Genomic DNA, 15,449 nt, shown 5'->3' on the forward strand with positions numbered 1-15,449 from the left:
AAAGGTGAGTAATGTAGCAGTTGAGGGAATAATTGGTGTACATGGGGTGTTCAGTGTTGTAAATGGAAATGGTGAAAAGCTTGTAGATTTGTGTACTGAAAAATGACTGGTGATTGGGAATACCTGGTTGATAAAGAGAGATATACTTATGTATACGTAGAGAAGTAGGACAGAGGGCTAGCGAGAGTTATTGCATTACATGCTAATTGATAGGCACGTGAAAGAGAGACTTTTGAAAGTTAATGTGCTGAGAGGTGCAACTGGAGTGATGTCTGATCATTATCTTGTGGAGGCGAAGGTGAAGATTTGTAGAGGTTTTCAGAAAAGAAGAGAGAATTTGGGTAAAGAGGGTGGTGAGAGTAAGTGAGCTTGGGAAGGATACCTGTGTAAGGAAATACCAGGAGGCACTGAGTACAGAATAGAAAAAGATGAGAATAAAGGACCTTAGAGGAGTGAGGTAGGAATGTGATGTATCTAGTGAAGCAGTGATGTCTTGCGCAAAAGGTGCTTGTGTCATGAGAAGCGTGGGAGGTGGGCAGATTAGAAAGGTTAGTGAGTGATGGGATGAAGAAGTAAGATTATTAGTGAAAGAGAAGAGAGAGGCATTTGGACGATATTGGCAGGAAAATCATGGAAATGACTGAGAGATCTATAAAAGAAAGAGGCAAAAGAGAAGTGCAAGAGGTGAAAAAGAGGGTGATCAAAAAATTGTTTTGGAAGAAGGTAAATAAAATGCGTAAGACAAGAGAATAAATGGGAGCATCGGTGAAATGGGCTAATGGGTAGGCAATGGTAAGCAGTGGTGATATGAGAAGGAGATGGAGTGAGTATTTTGAAGGTTTGTTGAATATGTTAGATGATAGAGTGGCAGATGTAGAGTGTTTTGGTCGGGGTGGTGACGAGGTGAGAGGGTTAAGGAGAATGATTTGGTAAACAGAGAAGAGGTAGTAAACGCTTTGCGGAAGATGAAAGCCGCCAAGGCAGCTGGTTTGGATGATATTGCAGTGGAATTTATCAAAAAAGGGGTGACTCTGTTGTTGACTGGTTGGTAAGGATATTTAATGCTTGTATGACTCATGATGAGGTGCCTGAGGAGTGGCGGAATGCATGTATATAGCCATTTTACAAAGGCAAAGGGGATAAAGGTGAAAGCTCTAATTACAGAGGTATAGGTTTGTTGAGTATTCCTAGGAAATTTCAATGGGGGATGGGGGGGGGGGGGGATTGACTGGGTGGGTGAAAGCATGCACAGAGCATCACATTGGGGAAGAGCAGTATGCTTTCAGAAGTGGTAGAGGATGTGTGCATCGGGTGTTTGCTCTGAAAAATGTATGTGAAAAATAGAAAAGGAAATGGATTTGTATGTAGCATTTATGGATTTGGAGAAGGCATATGACAGAGTTGATAGCGATACTCTGTGGAAGGTATTAAGAATATATCCTGTGATAGGCACGTTGCTAGAAGCAGTGAAAAGTTTTTATCAAGGATGTAAGGCATGTGTACGAGTAGGAAGAGAGGAAAGTGATTGCTTCTCAGTGAATATCGATTTGCGGCAGGGGTGCGTGATGTCTCCAGAGTCATTCAGTTTGTATATGCATTCGGTTGTTAAGGAGGTGAATACAAGAGTTTTGGAAAGAGGGGCATTTATGCAGTCTGTTGTGGATGAGAGAGCTTGGGAAGTGAGTCAGTTATTGTTCACTGATCAAACAGCGCTGGTGGCTGATTCGGGGGAGAAACTGCAGAAGCTGGTGACTGGGTTTGGTAAAGTGTGTGAAAGAAGAAAGCTGAGAATAAATGTAAATAAGAGCATGGCTATTAGGTAAAATAGGTTTGAAGTACGTCATTTGGGAAGTAGGTTCGACTGGAGAAAAACTTGAGGAAGTGAAGTGTTTTCGATATCTGTTAGTGGATTTGACAGCGGATGGAACCATGGAAGCGGAGGTGAATCATAGGGTGGTGGAGGGGGCGAAAGTTCTGGGAGCGTTGAAAATTGTGTGGATAGCGAGAACATTATATCGGAAAACAAAAATGGGTAAATTTGAAGGAATAGTGGTTCCAACAATGATATATGGTTGCGAGGCGTGGCTTATAGATAGGGTTGTGCGGAGAAGGGTGGATGTGTTGGAAATAGTATGTCTAAAGACAATATATGGTGTGAGGTGGTTTGATCGAGTAAGTAATGAAAGGGTAAGAGAGATGTGTGGTAATAAAAAGGGTTTGACCGTAAGAGCAGATGAGCGTGTTTTGAAATGGTTTGGTCACATGGAGAGAATGAGTGAGGACAAATTGACAAAGAGGATATATGTGTCAGAGGTGGAGTGAACGAGAAGTGGGAGGTGGAAAGATGGATTGAAAAAACTTTTGAGTGATAAGGGCCTGTACATGCAAGTGGGTGAAAGGCGTGCAAGGAATAGTGTGAATTGGAATGATGTGGTATACTGGGGTCGACGTGCTGGGGTAAACCATGGAAAGTTTTTTGTAGCCTGGATGTGGAAAGGGAGCTGTGGATTTGGTGCATTATATTCGACAGCTAGAGACTGAGCGTGAACGAATGTGGCCTTTGTTGTCTTTTCGTAACGCTACCTAGCGCGCATGCGGTGGGAGGGGGTTGTCATTTCATATGTGGCGGGTTGAGACGGGAATGAATAAACACAGCAATTGTGAATTATGTACATGTGTATATATGTATATGTCTGTTTATGATATATGTATGCGTTGAAATGTATAGGTATATATATGTGTATGTGTATACGTGTAATGTGGGTGGATTGGGCCATTCTTTCGTCTGTTTCCTTGCGCCACCTCGCCAACGCGGGAGACAGCGACAAAGTATAATGAATGAATAGATATGAATAATATATATATGAATATATATAAATATATATATATATATATATATATATATATATATATATATATATATATATATAAATATATATATATATATATATTTTTTTTTTTTTTTTTCAAACTATTCGCCATTTCCCGCATCAGCGAGGTAGCGCCAAGAACAGATGACTGGGCCTTTGAGGGAATACCCTCACCTGGCCCAATTCTCTGTTCCTTCTTTTGGAAAAAAAAAAAATATATATGATATATATGATTCACCTCCGCTTCCATGGTTCCATCCGCTGTCAAATCCACTAACAGATATCGAAAACACTTCACTTCCTCAAGTTTTTCTCCAGTCGAACCTACTTCCCAAATGACGTACTTCAAACCTATTTTACCTAATAGCCATGCTCTTATTTACATTTATTCTCAGCTTTCTTCTTTCACACACTTTACCAAACCCAGTCACCAGCTTCTGCAGTTTCTCCCCCGAATCAGCCACCAGCGCTGTTTGATCAGTGAACAATAACTGACTCACTTCCCAAGCTCTCTCATCCACAACAGACTGCATAAATGCCCCTCTTTCCAAAACTCTTGTATTCACCTCCTTAACAACCGAATGCATATACAAACTGAATGACTCTGGAGACATCACGCACCCCTGCCGCAAATCGATATTCACTGAGAAGCAATCACTTTCCTCTCTTCCTACTCGTACACATGCCTTACATCCTTGATAAAAACTTTTCACTGCTTCTAGCAACGTGCCTATCACAGGATATATCCTTAATACCTTCCACAGAGTATCGCTATCAACTCTATCATATGCCTTCTCCAAATCCATAAATGCTACATACAAATCCATTTCCTTTTCTATTTTTCACATACATTTTTCAGAGCAAACACCCGATGCACACATCCTCTACCACTTCTGAAAGCATACTGTATGGTTGCGAGGCGTGGGCTATGGATAGAGTTGTGCGCAGGAGGATGGATGTGTTGGAAATGAGATGTTTGAGGACAATGTGTGGTGTGAGGTGGTTTGATCGAGTGAGTAACGTAAGGGTAAGAGAGATGTGTGGAAATAAAAAGAGCGTGGTTGAGAGAGCAGAAGAGGGTGTTTTGAAGTGGTTTGGGCACATGGAGAGGATGAGTGAGGAAAGATTGACCAAGAGGATATATGTGTCGGAGGTGGAGGGAACAAGGAGAAGAGGGAGACCAAATTGGAGGTGGAAAGATGAAGTGAAAAAGAATTTGTGTGATCGGGGCCTGAACATGCAGGAGGGTGAAAGGAGGGCAAGGAATAGAGTGAATTGGAGCGATGTGGTATACCGGGGTTGACGTGCTGTCAGTGGATTGAAGCAAGGCATGTGAAGCGTCTGGGGTAAACCATGGAAAGCTGTGTAGGTATGTATATTTGCGTGTGTGGACGTATGTATATACATGTGTATGGGGGGGGGTTGGGCCATTTCTTTCGTCTGTTTCCTTGCGCTAACTCGCAAACGCGGGAGACAGCGACAAAGTATAATAAAAAATATATATATATATATATATATATATATATATATATATATATATATATATATATATATATATATATATATACATATATGCATATATATATATATATATATATATATATATATATATATATATATATATATATATATATATATATATATATATATATATATGGAAAAAGGTGAGAGCAAATGAGGTAAGGGGAGTGGGGGAGGAATGGGATGTATTTTGGGAAGCAGTGATGGCTTGCGGAAAAGATGCTTGTGGCATGAGAAGCGTGGGAGGTGGGCAGATTAGAAAGTTTAGTGAGTGGTGGAATGAAGAGGTAAGATTATTAGTGAAAGAGAAGAGAGAGGCATTTGGACGATTTTTGCAGGGAAATAATGCAAATGAGTGGGAGATGTATAAAAGAAAGAGGCAGGAGATCAAGAGAAAGGTGCAAGAGGTGAAAAAGAGGGCAAATATGAGTTGGGGTGAGAGAGTATCATTAAATCTTGGGGAGAATAAAAAGATGTTCTGGAAGGAGGTAAACAAAGTGTCTAAGACAATTGAGCAAATGGGAACTTCAGTGAAGGGGGCTAATGGGAAGGTGATAACAAGTAATGATAATGTGAGGAGATGGAGTGAGTATTTTGAAGGTTTGTTGAATGTGTTTGATGGTAGAGTGGCAGATATAGGGTGTTTTGGGCGAGGTGGTGAGCAAAGTGAGAGGATTAGGGAAAATGATTTGGTAAACCTAGAAGAAGTAGTAAAAGCTTTGCGGAAGATGAAAGCCGGCAAGGCAGCGGGTTTTGATGATATTGCAGTAGAATTCATTAAAAAAGGGGCTGACTGTACTGTTGACTGGTTGGTAAGGTTATTTAATGTATGTATGTCTCATGGGGAGGAGCTGAGGATTGGCGGAATGCTTGCATAGTGCCATTGTACAAAGACAATGAGGGTAAAAGTGAGTGCTCAAATTACAGAGGTATAAGTTTGTTGAGTATTCCTGATATATTATATGGGAGGGTATTGATTGAGAGGGTGAAGGCATGTACAGAGCATCAGATTGGGGAAGAGCAGTGTGGTTTCAGAAGTGGTAGAGGATGTGTGGATCAGGTGTTTGCTTTGAAGAATGTATGTGAGAAATATTTAGAAAAGCAAATGGATTTGTATGTGGCATTTATGGATCTGGAGAAGGGATATGATAGATTTGATAGAGATACTCTGTGGAAGGTATTAAGAATATATGGTGTGGTAGGCAAGTTGTTAGAAGCAGTGAAAAGTTTTTATCGAAGAAGTAATGCATGTGTACGTCTAGGAAGGGAGGGAATTGGTTCTCAGTGAATGTAGGTTTGCGGCAGGGGTGTGTGATGTCTCCATAGTTGTTTAATGTGTTTATGGTTGGGGTTATTAGGGAGGTAAATGCAAGAGTTTTGGAAAGAGAAGTAAGTATGCAGTCTGTTGTTGGTGAGAGAGCTTGGAAAGTGAGTCAGTTGTTCGCTGATGATACAGCGCTTGTGGTTGATTCGTGTGAGAAACTGCAGAAGCTGGTGGTTGAGTTTGGTAAAGTGTGTGAAAGAAGAAAGCTGAGAGAAAATGTGAATAAGAGCAAGGATATTAGGTACAGTAGGGTTGAGGGGCAAGTCATTTGGGAGGTATGTTTGAATGGAGATAAGCTGGAGGAAGTGAAGTGTTTTAGATATCTGGGAGTGGATTTGGCAGTGGATGGAACCATGGAAGCGGAAGTAAATGATAGGGTGGGGGAGGGGGCGAAAGTTCTGGGAGCGTTGAAGAATGTGTGGAAGTGGAGAACATTATATCGTAAAACAAAAATGGGTATGTTTGAAAGAATAGTGGTTCCAACAAGGTTATATGGTTGCGAGGCATGGGCTATGGATAGAGTTGTGCGCAGGAGGGTGGATGTGCTGGAAATGAGACGTTTGAGGACAATATGTGGTGTGAGATGATTTGATCGAGTAAGTAATGATAAGGTAAGAGAGATGTGTGGAAATAAAAAGATTGTTGTTGAGAGAGCAGAAGTGGGTGTTTTGAAATGGTCTGGTCACATGGAGAGAATGAGTTAGGAATGATTGACCACGAGGATATATGTGTCAGATGTGGAGGGAACGAGAAGTGGGAGACCAAATTGGAGGTGGAAAGATGGAGTGAAAAAGATTTTGAGTGATCGGGGCATGAACCCGCAGGAGGGTGAAAGGCGTACAAGGAATAGAGTGAATTGGAACGATGTTGTATACCAGGGTCGACGTGCTGTCAGTGGATTGAACCTGTTCATGTGAAGCGTCTGGGGTAAACCATGGAAAGTTCTGTGGGGCCTGGATGTGGAAAGGGAGCTGTGGTTTGGGTGCATTATTACATGGCAGCTAGAGACTGAGTGTGAACGAATGTGGCCTTTGTTGTCTTTTCCTAGCGCTACTTCGCGCACATTTGGCGGGAGAGGGTTGTTATTTCACGTGTGGCGTGGTGGTGATGGGAATGAATAAGGGTAGACAGTATGAGTTATGTTCATGTGTATATATGTATATGTCTGTATGTGTATATATATGTATACGTTGAGATGTATAGGTATGTATATTTGCGTGTGTGGAGGTGTATGTATATACATGTGTATGTGGGTGGGTTGGGCCATTTCTTTCGTCTGTTTCCTTGTGCTTCCTCGCTAACGCAGGAGACAGCGACAAAGCAAAATAAATAGATAATAAATAGATAAAAATATATATTTATGAATATATATGTATTAATTTATTCATTCATATTCTATATATACTTAACCGTCTCCTCCCGCGTTAGCACGGTAGCGTAAGGAAATAGACGAGAAATTATCCAACCGACCCACATACACATGTACATACATAAATGTCCACACACGCACTTATACATGCATATACATTTCAACGTATACATTCATATACATACCCAGACATCTACACATATATACACATGAACCTACCAGTCATGCTGCCTTCATCCATTTTCGTTGCCACCCTGCCACACACGAAATCCCCCTCTCCAGCGAAGCAACGCCAGGAACAGACAAAAAAAGCCACATTCGTTCACACTCAGTCTCTAGTTGTCATGTGCAATGCACCAAAACCACAGCTCTATTTCCACATCTAGGCCCCATAGACCCTTTCATGGTTTACCCCAGACGCTTCACACGTCCTGGTTCAATCCATTGACAGCGCGTCCACCCCTGTATATCACATCATTCCATTTCACTCTATTCCTTTCACGCCTTTCGCTCTCCTGTATGTTCAGGCCCCGATCGCTCAAAATGTTTTTCAATCCACCCTTCCACCTCCAATTTAGCCTCCCGCTTGTCCTTGTTCCCTCAACCTCTGACAAAATATATCCTCTTTGTCAGTCTTTCCTCATTCATTTTCTTCATGGGTGCAAACCATTTCAACACACCCTCTTCTGCTCTCTCAACCACACTCTTTATATTAACACACATCTCAGAACTGAAAACAATGCCCAAAAAACCCTATTACTTATATAATGATATACTAACTAAAAATATCTGTGTGCTATCATAGGCCCACTTGCATTCAACACATTAGCTGCCCGTTCATGTAACATGTGTACGTGTTGATATGTTTCGTAATCCCAAACTAACGGTAAATTCATTACATCAGTAGAAGCCTGACCAAAACACCGTTATCTTACATATCGAAGCAAAACGTTCATTGCACGCAGACCTGGTGCACCTGAAGGCGTCTCACTATTGGTCTGCAGGAACATCTGCATCTTGAAAATGTTCGTAAGAACTGGTGGTCAGCGTAGTGTTTACAGTCGCACACCTTGGCAGCACAAGGCCAGCGTAGTATATTCAAGTCATGGTACTCTGTACGTACTGCGTCACTTCCTCTTGCTTGAACTTACACTTGTTAGCCTTACTTAAGCACATTCATAGCAGTCGTCTGCGTTATTATTCAAGTGGCATGTCCTTATGTTCAGTCCCCACTCTTGGGCAGAAGTATAGACAACAAATTCGATTCCCAGTTTCGTTCTCGAAGTGCTGCTCTGGTACGTTATTTGCTTCTATCCTCAAGACAAGGATTTTCTTAATTTTACCGGATATATTTCATTATACATCGTTTATAACAGCTATTATATTTCACTCTGACCAGTTTGTAAGAAAGATAATGTTTCATTGTTTATCATATACATGAATCCAAAATACTTCATTGTATATAGAATTGTAACAGTCTTTCTAACAGTAGTTGTCTTCTAGATCTGTTTGTTATGTGGGAAGATTTCTTTACTGAAGGTGAAATATGTCTTACTTCTCTGTACAGTTTTACGAGGTACGTAAACCTCAGAGTGGGATAAAACACCACGGCTGAGCCGACAGCTCGTAACTCGAATGGAATATCCTCAAGGGTGTCCACGTACGACGACATGGCCTTCACCGACAAGCCTAATGAGCCTACCGGGGGCTGTTGTGTTAGATTACTTTAGTTGAATTGGAGGAAGGTTTTCCCAGCTTCACACCCTCTTGGAGAACATTTCCTCTGTATCAGTTGTTTCTCTTGTTAAGAAGAATCACTGAATATCACTCAAAGACAAATAGATATAACAGAGAGATCTGAGAATTAAGGGAAATTTCACACAACAGTCCATCAGTGGCCGTAGGTTAGGTGTTCCCAGCGTGAAATCAGTGACGTCAGCTTAAAATATAGTTCCCAAGATGGTGCACTTTACTGTTCATATAGCAGCAGCGGATTCCTTTACCGACACTAACAGGATATCAAGATATGAGAGTAGATGATGACATGAAGGATATCCTTAAATCAGCTTTTGAATGTGTGGGCGACGGACCCAAGAAGCTCCGTGAATGATGTCACATTAGATCAAACATCTTACGCCATTATTGAGCATAATGAACCATACATCAGTACTATAAACCACAGAGAGGCACAAGCCTAAAACATGTCAATAGTTGGGTTATACAAGCCTAACAGGTGTCAATGGATGGTGATTTAAGGGTAGCAAGTGTCAATGGATGGTGATACAATACCAACAGGTGTCGGTGGATGGCATCAAAAGACTAACAGGTGTCGGTGGATGGCATCAAAAGACTAACAGGTGTCAGTTGGTAGAGGTGCAAGACTTACAGGTGTCAGTAGATGGTGGTACAAGACTAACAGGTGTCAATCTAGTATTATGGACTTATTTTACCACAGTTTCAGCTCCACCCAGCACCTTAATAATTAGAAAATTTGTAAAAGAAAAACGGAAATTTACATCTAAGTTAAATAGATGGATTGTTGCAATATTGTAATATATGTTGTCTTTGAATTGTATAAAACCACTTCTTGTAGTCTCTGAGGTCGGCATTGTAGGGGAAGATAGGCAGTTTCTCTATGTCACTAGATACTGCACTCCTGTAATAGTTGTCATAGTAAAACAGCAAAACAGTTTCAGTAAATCTTCGGTGTAACCAACCTTGTTTCACTTACACACATCACAAAGAGGCTTGCAGTGCTATTTCTTTTATGTTGAAGGCTCCAGTCACGGACATAAGTCTACATCAAAGACGGACTTTCATCGAAATATAGAGAATAATTCATTTCATTTATCTATTTTGCTTTGTCGCTGTCTCCCGCGTCGGCGAGGTAGCGCAAGGAAACAGACTAAAGAAATGGCCCAACCCACCCACATACACATGTATATACATACACGTCCACACAAGCAAATATACATACCTATACATCTCAACGTATACATATATATACACACACAGACATATAAATATATACACATGTACATAATTCATACTGTCTGCCTTTATTCATTCCCATCGCCACCCCGCCACACATGATATAACAACCCCCTCCCCCTCATGTGCGCGAGGCAGCGCTAGGAAAGGACAACAAAGGCCACATTCGTTCACATTCAGTCTCTAGCTGTCATGTAATAATGCACCGAAACCACAGCTCCCTTTCCACTTCAAGGACCCACAGAACTTTCCATGGTTTACCCCAGACGCTTCACATGCCTGGTCCAATCCACTGACAGCACGTCGACCCCGGTATACCACATCGTTCCAATTCACTCTATTCCTTGCACGCCTTTCACCCTCCTGCAGGTTCAGGGCCCGATCACTCAAAATCTTTTTCACTCCAGCTTTCCACCTCCAATTTGGTCTCCCACATATCCTCGTTCCCTCCGCCTCTGACACGTATATCCTCTTGGTCAATCTTTCCTTACTCATCCTCTTCATGTGACCAAACCATTTCAAAACACCCTCCTCTGCTCTCTCAACCACAGTCTTTTTATTACCACTCATCTCTCTTACCCTATTATTACTTACTCGATCAAACCAACTCACACCACATATTTTATTTCAAGCATCTCATTTCCAACACATCCACCCTCCTGTGCACATCTCTATCCATAGTCCACGCCTCGCAACCCTATAACATTGTTGGAGCCACTATTCCTTCAAACATACCCAGTTTTGCTTTCCGAGATAATGTTCTTGACTTCCACACATTTTTCAACGCTCCCAGAACTTTCGCTCCTTCCCCCACCCTATCATTCACTTCCGCTTCCATGGTTCCATCCGCTGCCTAATCCACTCCCAGATATTTAAAACACTTCACTTCCTCCAGTTTTTCTCCATTCAAACTTACCTCCCAACTGACTTGTCCCTCAACCCTGATGTACCTAATAACCTTGCTCTTATTCACATTTACTCTCAGCCTTCTTCTTTCACACACTGTACCAAACTCAGTCGCCAGCTTCTGCAGTTTCTCACACGAATCAGCCAACAGCGCTGTATCATCAGCGAACAACAACTGACTCACTTCCCAAGCTCTCTCATCCACAGCAGACTGCTTACTTGCCCCTCTTTCTAAAACTATTGCATTCATCTCCCTAACAACCCCATCCATAAACAAATTAAACAACCATGGAGACATCACACACCCCTGCCGCAAACCTACATTCACTGAGAACCAATCACTTTCCTCTCTTCCTACACGTACACATGCCTTACATACTCGATAAAAACTTTTCACTGCTTCTAACAACTTGCCTCCCACACCATATATTCATAATACCTTCCACAGAGCATCTATATCAACTCTATAATATGCCTTCTCCTGATCCATAAATACTACATACAAATCCATTTGTTTTCTAAGTATTTCTCACATACATTCTTCAAAGCAAACACCTGATCCACACATCCTCTACCACTTCTGAAACCAGACTGCTCTTCCCCATTCTGATGCTCTGTACATGCCTTCACCCTATCAATCAATACCCTCCCATATAATTTCCCAGGAATACTCAACAAACTTATACCTCTGTAATTTGAGCACTCGCTTTTATCCCCTTTGCCTTTGTACAAAGGCACTATGCAAGCATTCCGCCAATCCTTAGGCACCTCACCATGAGACATACATACATTAAATAACTTTACCAACCAGTCAACAATACAGTCACCCCCTTTTTTGATAAATTCCACAGCAATATCATCCAAACCCGCTGCCTTGCCGGCTTTCATCTTCCGCAAAGCTTTTACTACCTCTTCTCTGTTTACCAAATCATTTTCCCTAACCCTCTCACTTTGTACACCACCTCGACCAAAACACCCTATATCTGCCACTCTATCATCAAACACATTCAACAAACCTTCAAAATACTCACTCCATCTCCTTCTCACATCACCACTACTTTTTATCACCTCCCCATTAGCTCCCTTCACTGAAGTTCCCATTTGTTCCCTTGTCTTACGCACTTTATTTACCTCCTTCCAAAACATCTTTTTATTCTCCCTAAAATTTAATGATACTCTCTCACACCAACTCTCATTTGCCCTCTTTTTCACCTCTTGCACCTTTTCCTTGACCTCCTGTCTCTTTCTTTTATACATGTCCCAGTCATTTGCATTATTCCCCTGTAAAAATCGTTCAAATGCCTCTGTCTTCTCTTTCACTATTAATCTTACTTCTTCATCCCACCACTCACTACTCTTTCTAATCTGTCTACTTCCCACGCTTCTCATGCCACAAGCATCTTTTGTGCAGGCCATCACTGCTTCCCTAAATACATCCCATTCCTCACCCACTCCCCTTACGTCCTTAGTTCTCACCTTTTTCCATTCTGTACTCAGTCTCCCCTGTACTTCCTAACACAAGTCTCCTTCTCAATCTCACTTACTCTCACCACTCTTTTCATCCCTGCATTCTCTCTTCTTTTATGAAAACCTCTACAATTCTTCACCTTCGCCTCTACAAGATAATGATCAGACATCCCTCCAGTTGCACCTCTCAGCATATTAACATCCAAAAGTCTCTCTTCCGCGCGCCTATCAATTAACACGTAATCCAATAACGCTCTCTGGCCATCTCTCCTACTAACTTGCGTATACTTATGTATATCTCTTTTTAAACCAGGTATTCCCAATCACCAGTCCTTTTTCAGCACATAAATCTACAAGCTCTTCAGCATTATGGAACGAAAAGACAAAGGAAAGCACCTACGAATTTTTGGAGGAAGTGAAAGAATTGTCTTTTGAAATGTGCCAGTTATAGTTATTGGGAAAATTATGAGGTGGGTAGAGAGTTCCTAAGCTTTGACGTGTAAGGAAAGAAGCAGGTATCAAAACAGCCCACCCTTGAATTACCGATGGCAACACAATTATCATATGACTCAGCAGCTTGCCGAGTATTGCGTGGCCTAGCTAGTGGTATGGGCACACAAGCAGCCAGTTCTCGGGAGCAAGGCGGTGCAAGGCAAGGGGGTCAAGCTCGGAAGTTAGCTTGGACAGTTTATGAGTGGTCCATACAATAACGAATCAATCCCTTGTATAGACGAAATAACTGTTCGGAAGAAAAGAAAGAGTGGCTGTTACTGCAATACTAAGTATGCTCATCGAGTTAAGGTGGAATTACAGAACTGTCAAAGGGGAGACGAGAGTTGTGAGGAGTTTTCGATAGAAAGATGGGTAGAAATTGGGTCTTGGAGGCATTAAACATAACAAGATTCTATCTAACCCACTGACATATCCTGTCCAAGTCTGAGATTATTGAGGAAGCTGTGTCAAAACGAGATGCAGATCGAGTGAGAGAAAAAGGAGCATAATTGAAAGATGTGGATGAATGCAGTGATGAGGTATCAGCGTATGAGTGCATTGGGCTATTTTTGGATGAGAAAAACTCGTTGAAAAAGGGAAATAAGTGTAGGGGACAGGACAATACCTTGAGTGACATCGCTGTTGATGGAGTTAAGGGAGGAGGCTGATCCATCAACAACCACAAAGATAGAGCGGTAGGATAGGAAGCTATATATGAAGAAGCAAAGTGAGGAAGGGAAGCCAAACGAGGGGAGCTTAGAGATGAGAACCCGATGCCACACCATATCAGAAGCCTTAGATATGTCAAGGCCAACTACACATAACTCCCCAAAAGAATTCAGGGATGATGACCAGACATTTGTAAGACAGGAAAGAATATCACCAGTCGATCTCGCCTTATGGTGATCAGATTTACGAGGTGTTTAAGGATATGGGAGTTGAGGATGGATTCAAAGACTGTGGAAATGGTAGATGTCAAAGCAATAGGACGATAGTTAGAGGGGTCACAACGGTCACCATTCTTAGGGATAGGATGTATCAATGCATGTTTCTAAGAAGGGAAAGTTTTCATTTTTCAGCAGAAACGGAACAGACGAGCAAGTTTAGAGACACAGTCTTTCAGTACACGGGGATGAATGTCGTCAGGACCATAAGCCTTGCTTGTATTCAGAGAAAGAAGTACTTTTCAGACAGTCCAAAAAGAGATTACTGGAAGGGGCGTATGATTAGTAAGAAGAGGGTCAGTGGGTGAAGGAATACTAGTCATCCAAGATGGTGTTAGAGGAGAAATGGGAATCAAAGAGAGTTGCTTTGTCTACGGGAGAGACAGCTATCGTACCGTCAGAAAGGAAAAGTGAAGGGAAGGTAGAGCGACAGAAGTTGTTAGAGATGCACTTAGATAAAGACCAGAAAGTTCTATCAGTGTATATGGGTGGAGATTTCTCCTGTTGAAGGTAACTTAGCTTTATCTTGGTTCATGCTAGCGCCTTATCATTGTATATTTGCGTGGTCTTTCTATTGTTATAACATCATCTTTCGTTGTTGCGTCTTAAATGGTTCAAAGCTAATTTAAACTTTCGAGGTTTACTCACACATGTACTCAAGTTCGCTCTAGTGTGGTGAGGGAAGCTAACCCAGCTGGGTCTACTATATCATTTTACTAATTCTCGCTTAATCACTTTGCATATCGAGTTGATTCGACAAGTGATACTAATGTCTCCGTCCATTCCTCTACGTTCATGCACAAGCTGCCTCAGATATACATCAACAGTGATCATTCCCTCAGTGCATATGATACATGGCCATTCCCACAATTTAGATAATTAATAATCACTTCCACTGCACTTGATCGTCAATTACTCCGCCATCACGCGGTCATCATTTATTCCCATTATGCATGATAATCAGCTATTCCCACTGCAGAGGATCAGCAAATGTTCCCACTGTACATGATCAACATTCATTTTTCAATGCACAAGATCGACAGTCATTCCCACTGTACATGATCAGCGATCATCCTCACTGCACATTACCAACACTCGCTCTCCCACTGCACAAGATCATTTGTCATTCCCAGTGCAAGTGATCAACAATCACTCACCCACCGAACAAGATCAACAGATATTCTCCCACAGTACATGATCACCAGTCATTCCCACTATACACAATCATAAATTGTTTCCCCACTGCACAGGATCAGCAATCATTCTCCCACTGTACATCATCAACGTTCATACCACCACTGAATATGATCAATATTCATTCTCCCACTGCATGTTGTGAACAATCAGTCTTTCACTGCAGTCAGTCAACAATCGGCTTTTCACTAAACACGATTTACACTTGATGTGTGGGTGGTGGCATGCACAGAACATCTGACTCGGGAGGAGCATTGTGGCTTCAGGAGAAGTATGGGATATGTGGGGCAGGTGTGAGAAGCATGCGGGGAGAGGATACTAATTGTATGTGGCATCTATACAAGGATATACAAAGGAAATCAAACAGCAAC

The sequence above is a fragment of the Panulirus ornatus genome, chromosome 18 (assembly GCF_036320965.1).
Source record: "Panulirus ornatus isolate Po-2019 chromosome 18, ASM3632096v1, whole genome shotgun sequence".
NCBI classification, from domain to species: Eukaryota; Metazoa; Arthropoda; class Malacostraca; order Decapoda; family Palinuridae; genus Panulirus; species Panulirus ornatus.